We start from the raw sequence: 14,150 nt of genomic DNA, 5'->3' as shown, positions 1-14,150 counted from the left end.
CTGAATTTGGAAGAGGTGAGGGTAAGGTCAAGGGTTGCAAAGACAGGGGCATGGTCCAAGATAAAAATAGAACCAATTTCAGATTTGTGCAGTGCGGGGAGGAGAGACTTACTAACTAAAATATAATCAATCCTAGATCTAGTATGATGTACATTCGAATAAAACGTATATTCCAAAGTATCAGGATTACAAGTTTTCCATACATCGTATAGGGGACGGGAAGAGATAGCAGATTGGAAACATTTATGAGTTTTGTAAGGACGAAATTTAATGGAAGAGGGTCTGTCAGAAAAGGGATCCAACCATTGGTTAAAATCACCAGAAATGACAATATTGGGACAGTCAATAGAGGAAATAAGGACTTTAACATCATTCCAAAATTCAGGATCAGGGCGTGTAGGACCGTAAATGTTCAGAAAAACCAGTGTTTTGTTTTGGATCACAACTTTAGACATAACCCATCGACCTTCAGTATCAGCCTTGGAGGAGAGAATTTGGACACATAAACCTTTGTGAAATAGAATTGCAACACCCCCCTTGTTGTTGACAGCAGGAGAATACACAACGTGACCCACCCATTGTCTCTTGAGCTTAGAAGATTCTGAATCTGTACAGTGGGTCTCTTGAAGAAAAACAACATGTGAATTAAGCTTGGATAAATGTGACAATACCTTTTGAAGCTTGACGGGGTGACCCAGACCACAAACGTTCCACGTAACAAGATTACACATGATGGGAGGTGAGGAAGGGGACGAACATCTGGGGCGAACACATTGCAGGAGAATGACTAAAATAAAAGAGATAAGCAACACAAACATTACAGATACAAATAATATCCGAGAAAAGTACAATGATTTGAAAAAATATGCCAAAAAGCACCAAGGATGAACTAACAAGGAACAGAAAACTAAGATCAAGGAATAGAACAGTCAAAAAAGAAAGAAAAGGGAAAGAGAAGATGGAAAAAAATACGTATTGGTAGAACAGGAAAAGAGAAACTAGGAGGAGGAAAGAAGAGAGATAGAAGAAGGAAGAGGAATAAGTAGACAGATCAAGGCAAGAGTGCCAGATCTGAGAGGAAAGAAAACACCAAGACATCTGGAGCGAGGAGACGCCGAAGGAGAAACAGACCCCCCCTAGACGTCAGGAGAGAAGTAGAGAAAAACCAAGAACAGCACGACATAGAGAAGAAAAACATGTTGAGGGTAGAAACAGCACAATAATTCAGCAGAGGTCGGGATGAAAAAGAGAAATAAAAGAAGCAGAAGGTAGGCATCAGGTAGTAACATCCATGTTAGGTGCAGAGGCAAATTGCAGGTATTCGTGCAGCTTCTGAGGATCATCAAATGTGCGGGTACGACCATTGCGGGTGATGTTGCAGAAACACGGGTGTAGAATTCTATATTGAATGTTTAGTTGTCTCATCTGAGGACGGAGGTTCAGAAATTCCTTACGTCGGGCGTTGGTGGCATTTGACAAGTCTTGAGAGATAAAGATGTTATGACCCGACCACACAAGGCGACGTTTGAGCCTGGCAGCTTTGAGGACAGTCATTAATTCAGTAAACTCAAGGAAAAGGAGGATGATACCACGAGGTTTTGAGGAATTAGAAGTAGGACGTCCGAGACGGTGAGCTCTCTGGATATTTAGAGGATGAGCATTCGGTTGAAGGTCCAACAGCTCATGCAGGAGTTTACGAATAAAAGACACCATATCAGACCCCTCAAGATTCTCCGGAACTCCGTAAATACGTAGGTTGTTCCTACGATTGCGATTTTCAAGGTCCTCTGTGTGTAGTTTAAGCTGTTGAATTTCCTTTTCCAGCAGGGGTATCTTAGTAGAGACATCTTGAATATCACTAACACGCTGCTCCAGACTCAAAACCTTGCCTTCCATAACAACCCACCTCTCTTCAATCTGCTTGAGCTTCTCATTGGTGGCAGACATAAAGGGTTGGAGACCCCTAACCTCCTCTAAGATAGAATCCAGAATAGGGTTCTGGGAGGTGTGAATCGGACAAGGAGGGTCATTCTTAAGGCTTTGGGTGTGGTTCCTGTGTTCGACGACTTTAAGCTGCCTGTGACATGCGCCATTATTCCAGTATAGGAGCACACCAGGAGTGCAGAGAAAAATAAATAAATAAATAAAAAAGCTGATTGTTACGAAGAAGCAGCACAAAAATGTCACCAAGCGCGAAGAAAATACTGAAAAAGGAAGAGCAAAATGACTCAGACAACTTGCTCCAGATCCCTGAGGCACAACCTGTACAAATGTAGTAGGAGAGAGTAGGTCAGTCAGACTCCGCAAACTTGCAAGGTGAGGAGAACCACAGAAGGTGATGTAAAGAGCACATCAGCAAAGCGTTCATTAAAGATGTGAGGAATAGGAGCTAGCAATGAAGCACCACATCACAGTAGTTGAAAGAAGCAGGTACACAGAACACCTTCGCACCAAAATTGGAAAATTGGAAAATGGCGGTTGTCGCTTATTAATGTATAGAGGTCGTGATAGGAAAAGTGAGCCACGGAAGGAGGAGCCAGTGATGCAAGAACGCCATACCTTATGAAGGACTGCGAGGTAGATAGAGCGTGGAGCAGAAATAGCTCAGGAAGACAGCCTGAGGTGATAGCGAATTCTTGTGAAGAGACGCAGGCTCGGCGGCTCAAAATGGCGGCCGCCCGCGTCCCGATGCAGTTGCAGAACGAAAGGCTGGTATGGCTGCAAAAATGGCTTCAGAAGCTCCGGGTCTGCACACCAGCAACGCCGCACATGTTCCGCCGCAGAAATATGTCAAATTGGAAAATACGAGGCTAAAAAACCATTGGGAGCCCGTACCTCTCAAATGCTCACGGGAGAGCCGCCATCTTGCGTCGGCGCGTAAGCCACGCCCCCATGACCCCTGTTTCTGAATGTAAGCAGGGACGTAGTCAGCTTCCTGGTCCCGAAGAGCGGGCAGTGTTAGATCTCCTTGCTCGTAGATGGGTTTCGAATACCTCCAAATACAGTCCACAAGTGGTTATGGATATCTTCCTACAGTGGGAGGCATCAAAACAAAGGTATGTTTTTGATGTCATGTGTACCTTCCTTCGTCAGGAGTGGTAAGATAATGAGTTGGGTTCAATTCCACTGAAATTGCTTAATGTTCAGCCTGAATTTGCTAAAGGGACGATATTAGGTTCCGATGTTGAGGAAGCGGTAGAGACACTACTCACTTTTAGGTCTAGACTTCCACCTCAGTCATTGTTCGAACCTGACCTTCTGTTACGAGAAAAGTGAAGCAGTATCCTATGAGAGAGGTTCCCCCTGTATGGAGAGGCAGTTGTGGCTGATGCCGCTCATGGTATTGCAGCTGCACCGGCTCATTTTCAGCGAGTGTGGGCGCATGTCCCTTGGAAGAGAGCTGAGGTCCTGGCTCTTAAGCAGACCTTGCCTGACCCCCGTAAAAATCCTGCTGGTTATTACAAGGAGTTGTTTCAGACAGTTGATGCGTGTGTTATGAATTTAGCTGACATAGATATCTTGATGTGTAATGTTGTTCCTCAACCCTTGTGGGCGAAGATCCGTCACGAGGATCACGCGCCAGAGTTAGGAGATACGTGGGTTAATATTACTGCTGCAGATGGTCGGCAGGTATGAGGTGCCAAACCTGAACCCTTAGTTGCAGAACTACCTGGTACGATTATTAATTTAATGAAAACTATGATGCCTCCTCTGCGGGTGAATTGGGACAAGTTAGAGAGTGTGTCTGATTTCTTCACTAGGTTTGAGGAAACATTCATTGATCATAGTGGTCAGGATATGAGTACAGAAGGTGGTCAGAGGTTGTTTGTAGATAAGTTTGTTTTTAATTTACTTCCTGAACTTTCTAATAAGTTAACGGACTCTGAGAGTTTATGGGCTGTTTCTTCTTCGGCCCAGATATTGGCTACTGCACAATACTATGAGAATAGAGATAAAGATGAGAAGGATAAAGTAGAGAAGAAGACTAGAGAATTAAAAATGAAAGTTCTTCTGCAGCAGGCTTATCCGCCTCGCCCTAATCAGTATCAGTTTCAGCAACCTTCCCAGTTACAGCAACCCCCACAGTTTCAGAAACTGTTGCGGAAGTCTGAGTCTTTTGCTTCGCGACTCCCGCTAGGCCCTAATCAGTGTGCTTATTGTAAAGAAGAAGGTCACTTCAAGAATAGTTGCCCGATCTTACTACAGCGTGCGAATGGTATGTCTGGACTGAGAGGTTGTGGTGGTTTCCAACAAGTACCTAGGGGTAGGGGACGTGGTACGTTTCCCCAGAATGAACGTTCCGTTTCCCCTCAGAATTCTATGAATTATTTTGCTAACAGAATGTTCCGACCGTCCAGTCCGCTCAGTACTACACTGATGATTATTATGTTGGAAGTGAGAGTGCTGGTTTTAATGATAGTTAGGACAGCCATGGACAAAGGGAGGGAGTAGTGTCAGTTCCAGAAGACCAGAGTGGACCTTATGTTGAAGTGATTACATCAGGTGTGGCAGAACCTTTTCTTTTGGATACTGGTGCAGCAAAGAGTTCTATCATGCACTCTAAACTCCCTAATGCACCTTTGTCTGGCTTGACCAATGTTTCAGTAGGATTTTCTGGCGCCCCAGTTCGTAACCCGTTTCTTGTACTTTGCCCCTTTCTATTGTTCCCTGTGAATTGGTGGCTCCCCTTATTCTAACAACTGGCTGTGGCGAGAATCTGTTGGGTTTGGACTTGTTGAAAAGATTGCATGCGACATTACATTGTTCTCCTTCGGGAATATTTCTTACGGTGGGTAAGAAAGTGATTTCCCCGATGTATCTGTCTAAGGATCGCCTTCCACTGGAACTGCGTTCTCTCCCTGATACACTTTGGGCTACATGTCCCCATGATGTAGGTCTCTTGCATATTCCACCCTACGTTGTTACCCTTAAGTCAAATGCTAAATTACCTCGAATTCCTCAGTATAAAATTTCCAGTGATGGCGAAAGAGCTCTTTTATCGATTATCTATGATTTGGTTGAGAAAGGTGTGGTTGAAGAAACGAGAGGTAATGTGCGTAACAGTCCTGTTCTGCCTGTCCTTAAGCGTACTGACTCTTCTCAGCCACCAGTGTATCGGTTTGTGATCGACCTTCGAGAGGTCAATAAGATCGTTGTGCCACAGTTTCCTGTTGTCCAGGACAATACTGCTTTATTGACTATGATCCCTGCCTCAGCTTCTTGGTTTTCTGTTATTGATCTGAAGAACACTTTCTTCAGTATTCCGATTGCTGAGGAAAGTAGGGATATTTTTGGCTTCTCTTTAGGAGGCAGCAGTTTCCGGTTTAAGCGCACTCCTCAAGGTTATTGTGAGAGTCCCTCCATTTATAGTCAGGCTTTGAAAAATCAGCTTGATACTCTTGCATTGCCTTCTGGTGCTACTCGTATCCAGTAAGTTGATAATCTATTGGATGCTGCTGATGATGAAGAGATTTGTAAAGAAGTTACTCTTTCTTTGTTGTGACACCTGTCTGACCTTCATCATAAAGTGTCACCTTAGAAGTTGCAGTATTGCCGCCAAGAAGTGACCTACTTAGGTCATATCTTGTCGAAGGAGGGAAGACGATTGACCCCAGAGCGTATTCAAGCGATTGCCCAAATGACTGTGCCATGCACACAGAGAGAGGTGTGTGCCTTCTTAGATACCACCTCGTATTGTAGACAGTGTATTCCGAATTTTTCTTTGCTAGCGAAATCTTTGTTGGCACTTACTCTTAAGGACACACCACACCCTCTTCCTTGGTCTGACAAATGTCAGAAGAGTTTTTCTGAATTGCGTGATGCATTGTGTTCTGCTCCGGTGTTGGGTACCCCCGACTACAGTAAACCTTTTACACGAGAGAGAAGGTTGTGCATTGTCAGTGTTGATGCAACAATTTGGAGACAAGCAGCGCCCATGTGAGTAATTTTCACCTACTTTAGATCCGATAGCTAGGGCGTTGCCTAGTTGTCTAAGAGCTACAGCAGCATCGGCTGTTTCTATCCGACAGTCTGCTGGTTTGGTATTGGATAATACATTGATTGTGATGGTCCCACATGCAGTGGATACCCTATTGAATAGAACGAAGACTCAACATCTTACCAGTGCGCGTTTGTCAGGTTATGAGTTGACGCTTTTGGCTAGCCATGTGCACATCAAGCGGTGCAACACATTGAATCCAGCTACATTGTTGCCGATTTTTGTAGAGATAGATGCTCAGGAACAGCATGACTGTTTTCTCCGGACAGAGGAGGAAACGAAGGGTAGAGTTGATCTGAAAGACACTCCTCTTTCGAATCCTGATGGTACCCTATGGGTAGATGGTTTGTGCTTTAAGCTTCCGAATGGAGAGACGACTGAAGCATATGCTGTCACAACTTTGCACACGATTGTTGAAACAGCACGTATTGCACAGAATTCAGCGCAAGCAGCGTAGTTGCTAGCATTGACTAGAGCGTGTGTGTTTTCAAAAGGAAAGAGAGTGAATGTTTATACTGATAGCCAATACGCATTTGGCGTGGCTCACAGTTTTGGTCGCTTGTGGAAAGAGAGAGGACTTCTTACTTCCCATGGTACGAAAATTCAGCATGGACAATTAGTGAGTGAACTTCTTGAATCACTTACTTTGCCGACCCAAATTGCGATAGTGAAGTGTAGTGTGCAGAAGAAGGTTACGGATGATGTGGGTCGAGAGTATGCATTTGCAGATGAAGTAGCGAGAGAACCGGCGAAAGATGTGACGAGTGGGATGTATGTTGCAGGTCCCGCTAGATGGGTTGTGGAAGGAGGAATGTGTGAAGATACAACAGAAAGTGTGAAGATGATTCAGGCAGAAGCTACTGAGAAAGAATTGAGTATGTGGAGAGAGAGTACGGGAATGTTGGATTCAACAGGCTGTTGGGTTGAGTTGTCAGAGCACCAGCGATGGTTGTTACCAGATGCATATGTGCTTCCGGTGGTTACTATTGCTCATGGGTTGGCTCACATTAGTTCAAAAGGGATATGTAAGTTGTTGGCTCCGGTATGGCAGAATGGTGAAATTCCTAGGTGTGCTGAGAATTTGGTTAAACACTGCATGATTTGCTTGATGCATAATCCTGGAAAGGGAACCCCAACTCCAGCGGGTCATTTTGCTCCTCCAACGTATCCGTTCGAGGTGCTTCAAATAGACTACATTCATATGGAAAGATGCAATAACTTGAAGTATGTCCTTGTGGTTATTTGTGCCTTTTCCAGATGGATAGAGGCCTACCCCCTAAAGGATAATACTGCCTTGTCTACAGCCAAGGTTTTGCTCAAAGAATTCTTTCCCAGATATGGCTTGCCGAGGATGGTATGGAGTGATAATGGAAGTGAATTTGTGGGTCAGATTATGAAGAAAGTATGTGCTGGTCTGGGTATTAAACAGAAATTTCACGCTGCGAATCACCCCCAGTCACCAGGCCTGGTCGAGTGCTATAATGGCCCTCTGAAGCTGAAGTTGGCAAAGGTGCAAGCGAGCTCTGGTCTTACATGGCCCGATGCCTTACCATTGGCACTTTTGTCCACGAGAACGACAGTACATTCTCGCGTGGGACTTAGCCCATACAAGATTGTTTTTGGACGTCCGGCAAATGTCTGGGGTGTGCCGAGGCCTAAGAAGTACAGTGATATCGAGTACCCTATGTTGGTTCACTACTTACATGATTTGACTGCTAAATTGTGTGTTCTTCACCAACAGGTCCATGACACTTTGCCTTCAGTTTCTGTAGACGCAGGCCACACGATTCAACCTGGCGACTGGATTCTAACCAGGAATTTCCTGAGGTCAAAGAACTTGGAACAAAGATGGACCGGTCCATACCAAGTCCTGTTATCAACTCGGACTGCTATTAAGGTGTTCAGCAAGAAAAACTGGGTACATGGTACCCATTGCAAGAAGATACCTTTGCCCTTACCGTACGATAAGTGGGTCCGGGAAGGTGTCGCCGATTCCGAGAGTGAAAGGGTTCCGAGATTTGTACCTTTTAGCGATGCACATCAGGAATGGACTCAGTCAGAATGTGCGGATGATGAAGTCTTGCAAGAATCTGTGCCACCGTGTTTGAGACTTGATACTACACACTCAGAGACACTCTTTCAGGATCAAACTGTGCCTGGTAAAGAAAGCTACAACTTAAGGTCTAAAAAGGAAAAATACAATCTGAATTTTTTTGTGAATTACACTCTTTCAGACAAGAGACTATTTTTCTTTTTCTTTTTTGAACCACCATCCGGCGTCAGCTGAAGGGTCGCGATATAAGACTTAAGGGGTGGCCCGCGTATTGACGAAAGGTCTGCGGTTCTAGGGACGTCTAGGACGCCTGTACGCACACTTGAGTGAAGAAGGAAAATTGCCACGAGCAGCCTGTTAGAGGATGGAGTCTGTTGTAACTGAAAGAGATGTTGAGAGAATAAATCTTAAGACAAGATTTTGTACATTGATACATAGCAAATGTTTTATAATATTGTGCTTTTTGACGTTTTTAAGTATCACATTAGCTTGTGTGGGTTGGACTGTCTATGCTACACAACAGACATCTGCACCCACCTCCCAACCTATGCTTTCTTTCACTACTGTTTCTTTGCACCAGTTTTATATGTTGCCTGAACATGAACAGACAAGGAGATCAGAATTTGTCAACAACTTGTTCATACAGTTGTTGCATCAGCATCAGTTAGTAGTAAATACCACTAATTGTTGTGTTTGTGGTCTTATGCCTCATATGACAGATGAAGGTATGCCATATTTGGTTTTGCCTTTTTCTTTTAATGGGTCTGTGTGGGCTTTTCAGACCATTTTTATCTATGCAAATGAGGTACGCCTCTTACTTTCCCTTAAAGATAACTCGAGCAATAGTGCCTTGATAAGGGGAATAGTAGCTATGATCCGAGATATTTATGCATATAATGCTATCCCTAAGGATGAGGTGCAGGCTTACATTGGTTGGAACGTGACTGGATATAGTACCAGCTTGACAGAGAAGGAGAGACAAAAAAGGTCTCCCCCTATTTGGATTGTACCCCACAGAGGCCATTTTTGTTTGCAAGGTAATGGTCGGAATCCGAAAGCTCAGCTAGGTAAGAGTGTGTGTGCTCAAACCTATGTCTATTCATCTCGGACTTCTCCACCGTTTGTGCCAGATAAAGGCACATATTTTGTTTGTCATGACAGAGCCTACACATGGTTGCCACCTGATTTTTCAGGAACGTGTTATGTGGCATTTCTGCTACCCCCTACATACACTACTGATTCAGACTATCATAGAACGAGATATGGTAGAGGTGTCTTCAATCAGGAAGATACTGCAGCACACGAAGTAGGAGATTTCTTCAAGGGCTACCTGCCCTTTTGGGGTTCTATAATCAATAGTAGGCATATTCAACAGCTTGTCCGCGTTGTTGAAGCTACTATTAATGAGACATCAGGTGCTCTTAGTAATGTTACAGCTGAGCTTTCAAGCGGACCGCCTTATGACTTTGCAGAACCGTATAGTATTAGACATCATACTTGCAGATCGAGGAGGAGTATGTAAATTGATTGGATCCAGTTGCTGTGTTTACATACCAGATAATGCCCCTACAGTGTACCAAGCCATCTCTAGGTTGTATAAAATCTCTGAGTCTATCCATGTAGACGAAGGAGACTGGTCTTTGACTGGATGGTTTTGGGGACTGCTGTCCAAATGGGGATGGAAGACTCTGACATTCCTTGGTATGGTTTTAACCATCCTTTTCTCTTGTTGTCTTTGCATCCAGTGTGGTCCTGCGATTTGTAGTCTTTGTGCTACTATGTGTGTTCGGAGACTTGTCCAAGAGAAGTAGAGAACAATAAGATGATGCTACAGCAACACCTTGATGACCTAATGAATATCGATATAGACCTAGATTCAGATTAACATGAGTCTTAGGTTATTGCCTACATAATGGCAAAAGAAGGGTCTGAAGTTTTGTAATTCTCGAGTCTGACTCTATTTTGTTCTGTGCCACCATTTTGTGTTGCCCTCACGTAGGCCTGTGAAGGTAGCCAGGGGAACAAAGTGGCCTGGCCTTTTTAGATCATGCATACATTGACTAGGTTTCTTTTTGACTCTGAAATGAACTGTAAGAAACTGACCTCTTCACCTGAAACTGACCTCGCAAAGCCAATTTCCCTGATCGATCTTTGACTGAGATTTCCAATCAATGTTCAGGACATCCTTAATTTAGTTTCCTTGCACATACCTTATCTTGTTCAGCATCTGTCACTGTTTCTTTTTTTATGTTTCTTCATTACATGGGTTATGCTTTCAATTATAGGTGGAGATTGAATTTGGGACATTCCTAATAATTAACTTTTGGGTTGGGATACTGTAAATTTAGTTTTTGTTATGTGATACTTTGTTTGGAAATGTACCTTATTGGCTAGAATTTTGTGCAGTGAGTGTACATTTATAATGTGAATATTGGGTATAAAAGGAGACGTCTCGCCTTAGTAAAATGAGCAATCTCCTGAGAATTTACAACGTGATGTATTTCTAGGATCACTGTTACTAGCTGCAGCTAATAAACTTGGTCTCTGATGCCATCCAGAAGTATTCCGTGTCTCTGTATACCAAGACAGGTAAACTTGAAGATCTTAGGCGTGCCCCTGACGCCGCTGGGTTAAACCCCGGTCCTTCAGGCTGTGGAGCAGCCCCTTTCTGGTGGACGTGAGGTGCATGTAGTTGAGGCCACGTCGGAAAGAACAGCCTGTGGTGGCACAGCGATTTTGGGAAATGGGACAGTGGCTCCTGGGGATGCTTTGCAGCTGCCCCTTTCCCACAAGACATTACAAACTACAGGTCACCCGGGCATGGTTGTGGGTGCGGGTAACAGAGGACCTAAGCTGACATCGTGGCGGGTACTGGCGCCGAGCCCCCAGGGGAGGGGTGGTGGGCAGTGGCTTAGCAGATGGTCCCGGCTTCCCAGGGTGGTCATTGGGTGTGGGTGGGCCCAGGTTCTGATTCGGGGCCAGTTTTGGATGGCGCAGTGGGAGATGTGGGGTATTTTGGTTCGGCGCAATCTGGCTTGAGCGACCGCACGGGTGGGATTACACCTACAGTGAGCGAGTCATCGGCTGGCAAACGGAAGTTGCGGGTTGAACACGCTGCGGTTCAGTCTGGGGGGTGCACAGAAAAGGGATCTGGAGTGGATTTCTTTTCTGCGACGGGTGCCGGAGTGGACAATAATGATAGTCAATGGCAATTTTATGATGGAGGAGTTGGTGATGGGGAGATGCCAGGTTGCAGTGGGGATTATATTGAACATGGTGATGGCATAACGTTGGATATTGACGATGATGACCTGGAGGAGGGTGAACTACATGATGGGGATTTTGGAGATGTTAGCAGTACAAAGCCAGAGGGGTGTTTTGGGGCAATCTGGTGTGTTTAGTGTTTTGTAGGAGCCAAGTGCGGACCAAGCAAAAGTGCAGGTCTCCTCGTCCATCAAAGCTCGGCAGGAGGACCCTGTGGTCTTTCAACAAAGAACGTCACAGCTGCCAAAAGGTAAGACAGGTTAGTGGTCTGTTTGTCAACAGGGGGCGGGTATTCCTACTAAGCATACCAGGGCCCTTATTTATGAGGCCTTGCGTCAGTTTTGCGCCGCCGGTGCGTCACTTTTTGTGACGCACCAGCGGCGTAAAATATGCGTCTTGTTGCGCCATATTTAAAAAGTGACGCATCTAGGTAGATGCGTCACTTTTTAAACCCCTGCGCCACATTATACCTGCGTCAGGTATAATGTATGCAGAGGGGGCGTTCCCCCGCAAAAAGCCTCGTAATAGTGACGCAGTGAAATCTATGAGATTTCACTGCGTCACTTTTAGGATGCTGTTGCGTCAAAATCTTGCGCCTGCCTCACAGCAGGTGTAAGACTGACGCAAGCCCTTTCACATGGGGCTTTCCCCATGTGAAAGGACGCATTGCTGTAGTTGCGTCACTTTTGTAACACACTCCAGCAATGCGTCACTTTTGCGCTGACAGATACGTCAGAAATACTGACGTATCTGTAAGTCCTTGGGACATGATGCGTCATACATTAAATATGACGCATCATTGGTGTCGCAAGGAGTGTGCAGTGAAAAGTGACGCATCGCTGTTTTCACGCAGCGATGCGTCACTTTTCATAAATGAGGCCCCAGGTCTATTGGCATTGGGAATGAGATGATTGTGGAGCAAGTTGCTTAAAGAACGCTGCCTGTGCGGCATGCTACTGAAGGGGCGAAAGTTGGTGGGGACATTGTTTCAGTCGTCCAGGGGACTACAGGGGGGGATTCTAAATCCAAGGAGCAGGTGGAAGAGGATAAGAACATACATAAGAAATTGCCTTATGTGGGGATTGGCATGCCCTTAGGTTCCCATTTGTCAGAAAAGACTAAGTCTAGAATTTGGCGGCATGATTTTGTTGATGTTTTTAAACTGCTCCATTGGGATATTCAGGCCAAGGAGAGGTCCAAGGAGGAGGAGTGGGAGTTAGCTTGGCGTCCTAGGGTCCCAAAAACGATTGAGAATTGGACCTCTGCCTTTCTTATATGAGCCAGTGTTTATTGCGAACAGCATCAGGATAGAACGGTGGCGATGTTCAAGTATATGGACATTATCAGGAAGGCGCACTGTTATTTTGGGGGCTATGCATGGCTCTCTTATGATGAAGAATTCCATGCTAGAATAAGTCTTTTTCCTGAGCGTTCTTGGGGGGATGTGGACTCCGATTTATGGTTACAATGGATGGCTTCTTCCCAGCCGCCCTCTACTACACATACTGCTAGTGGGTTACCTGTGACATATCGGCCCTTTCAATTTCGTCCCGCCCAGTTTGGGGCGGGGGTCATGGGCAGGGGGCAGGCAGCAGCATCTGGGGCCTGTTGGCATTATAACAAAAGATTTTGCACCCAACAGTATTGTAAATATAAGCATGAGTGCTCGCAATGCGGGGGCAGGCACCATCTCACACACTGTTTCCCCGGACAGCGGTTTGGAGATCAAGGGAGGGGACACTCGGGCTGAGGCCAGTCTTCTCAGTTTGTCCCAAAGGGCTCCTACACCTATTAGGGTGGAGGTTTTGGAACAATGGTTGGCGGACTATCCAGACACTGATGCGGCAAAACGTTTGTTTTAGGGCTTCCAGGTGGGTTTCAAGATCGGGTATCATGGCCCACGTCAGGGCAGGTGGTCGGACAACTTGAAGTCTGCCAAAGAATTTCCTCAGGTTGTGTAGAAGAAGTTGAGGGCTGAAGTTGAGGCAGGCAGGGTTGCTGGTCCTCTTGCGCATTGTCCGATGCCTGATTTGATTGCTTCTCCTCTGGGGGTGGTGACTAAAAAGAAAGCTGGGGAGTTCCGTTTGATCCATCACATGTCTTGGCCAGAGGGATCTTCTTTTAATGATTTTATCGCACCAGAAGATTCTAGTGTGTCTTACACTTTGGTGGATGATGCTGTATGGTTGGTGAGATCTGCGGGACAGGGGGCACAGTTGGCAAAAAGTGACATCCAGTCGGCATTCCGTCTTTCACCCATTCATCCTTCTGATTTTGGTCTGCTGGGAATGCACTTTCAAGGGGAGTTCTATGTGGACAAGGTTTTGCCCATAGGGTGTTCGGTGTCCTGTGCTTTATTTGAAACCTTTAGCACCTTTCTACAGTGGCGTTTTACTTCCATCAGTGGACATGGGCGGGTTTGTCACTATTTGGAAGATTTCTTGTTCATTGGTGTGCAAAATACCGGGCAGTGTCAGTTGGCATTGCAGACTTTTCAGGCTATGACTCAGGAACTTGGTGTGCCTTTGGCTCCGGACAATACAGAGGGTCCATGCACCATCTTGACGTTTTTGGGGATTGAAATTGACACTCTGGCCATGGTAGCGAGATTGCCAGTGGACAAGGTTCAGGAAATTTCTGCCTTTTTGTTATCAGTTGTGGAAGAGCGTAAGTTGGAGCTCAGAAAGGTACAGAAATTGTTAGGATACTTGAATTTTGCATGTAGAGTGTTTCCAGCTGGCAGGACATTTTGTAGGAGGCTGGATATGTCTTTGTCTAGGGCCCATCTCCTACATCTCCGAGTGCGCATTTCTGCAGCTGTCAGGGCGGATTTGT

The sequence above is a fragment of the Lissotriton vulgaris genome, chromosome 5, assembly GCF_964263255.1.
Source record: "Lissotriton vulgaris chromosome 5, aLisVul1.2, whole genome shotgun sequence".
In the NCBI taxonomy this organism is placed as follows: Eukaryota; Metazoa; Chordata; class Amphibia; order Caudata; family Salamandridae; genus Lissotriton; species Lissotriton vulgaris.
Note: the sequence above shows the minus strand (reverse complement) of the source record.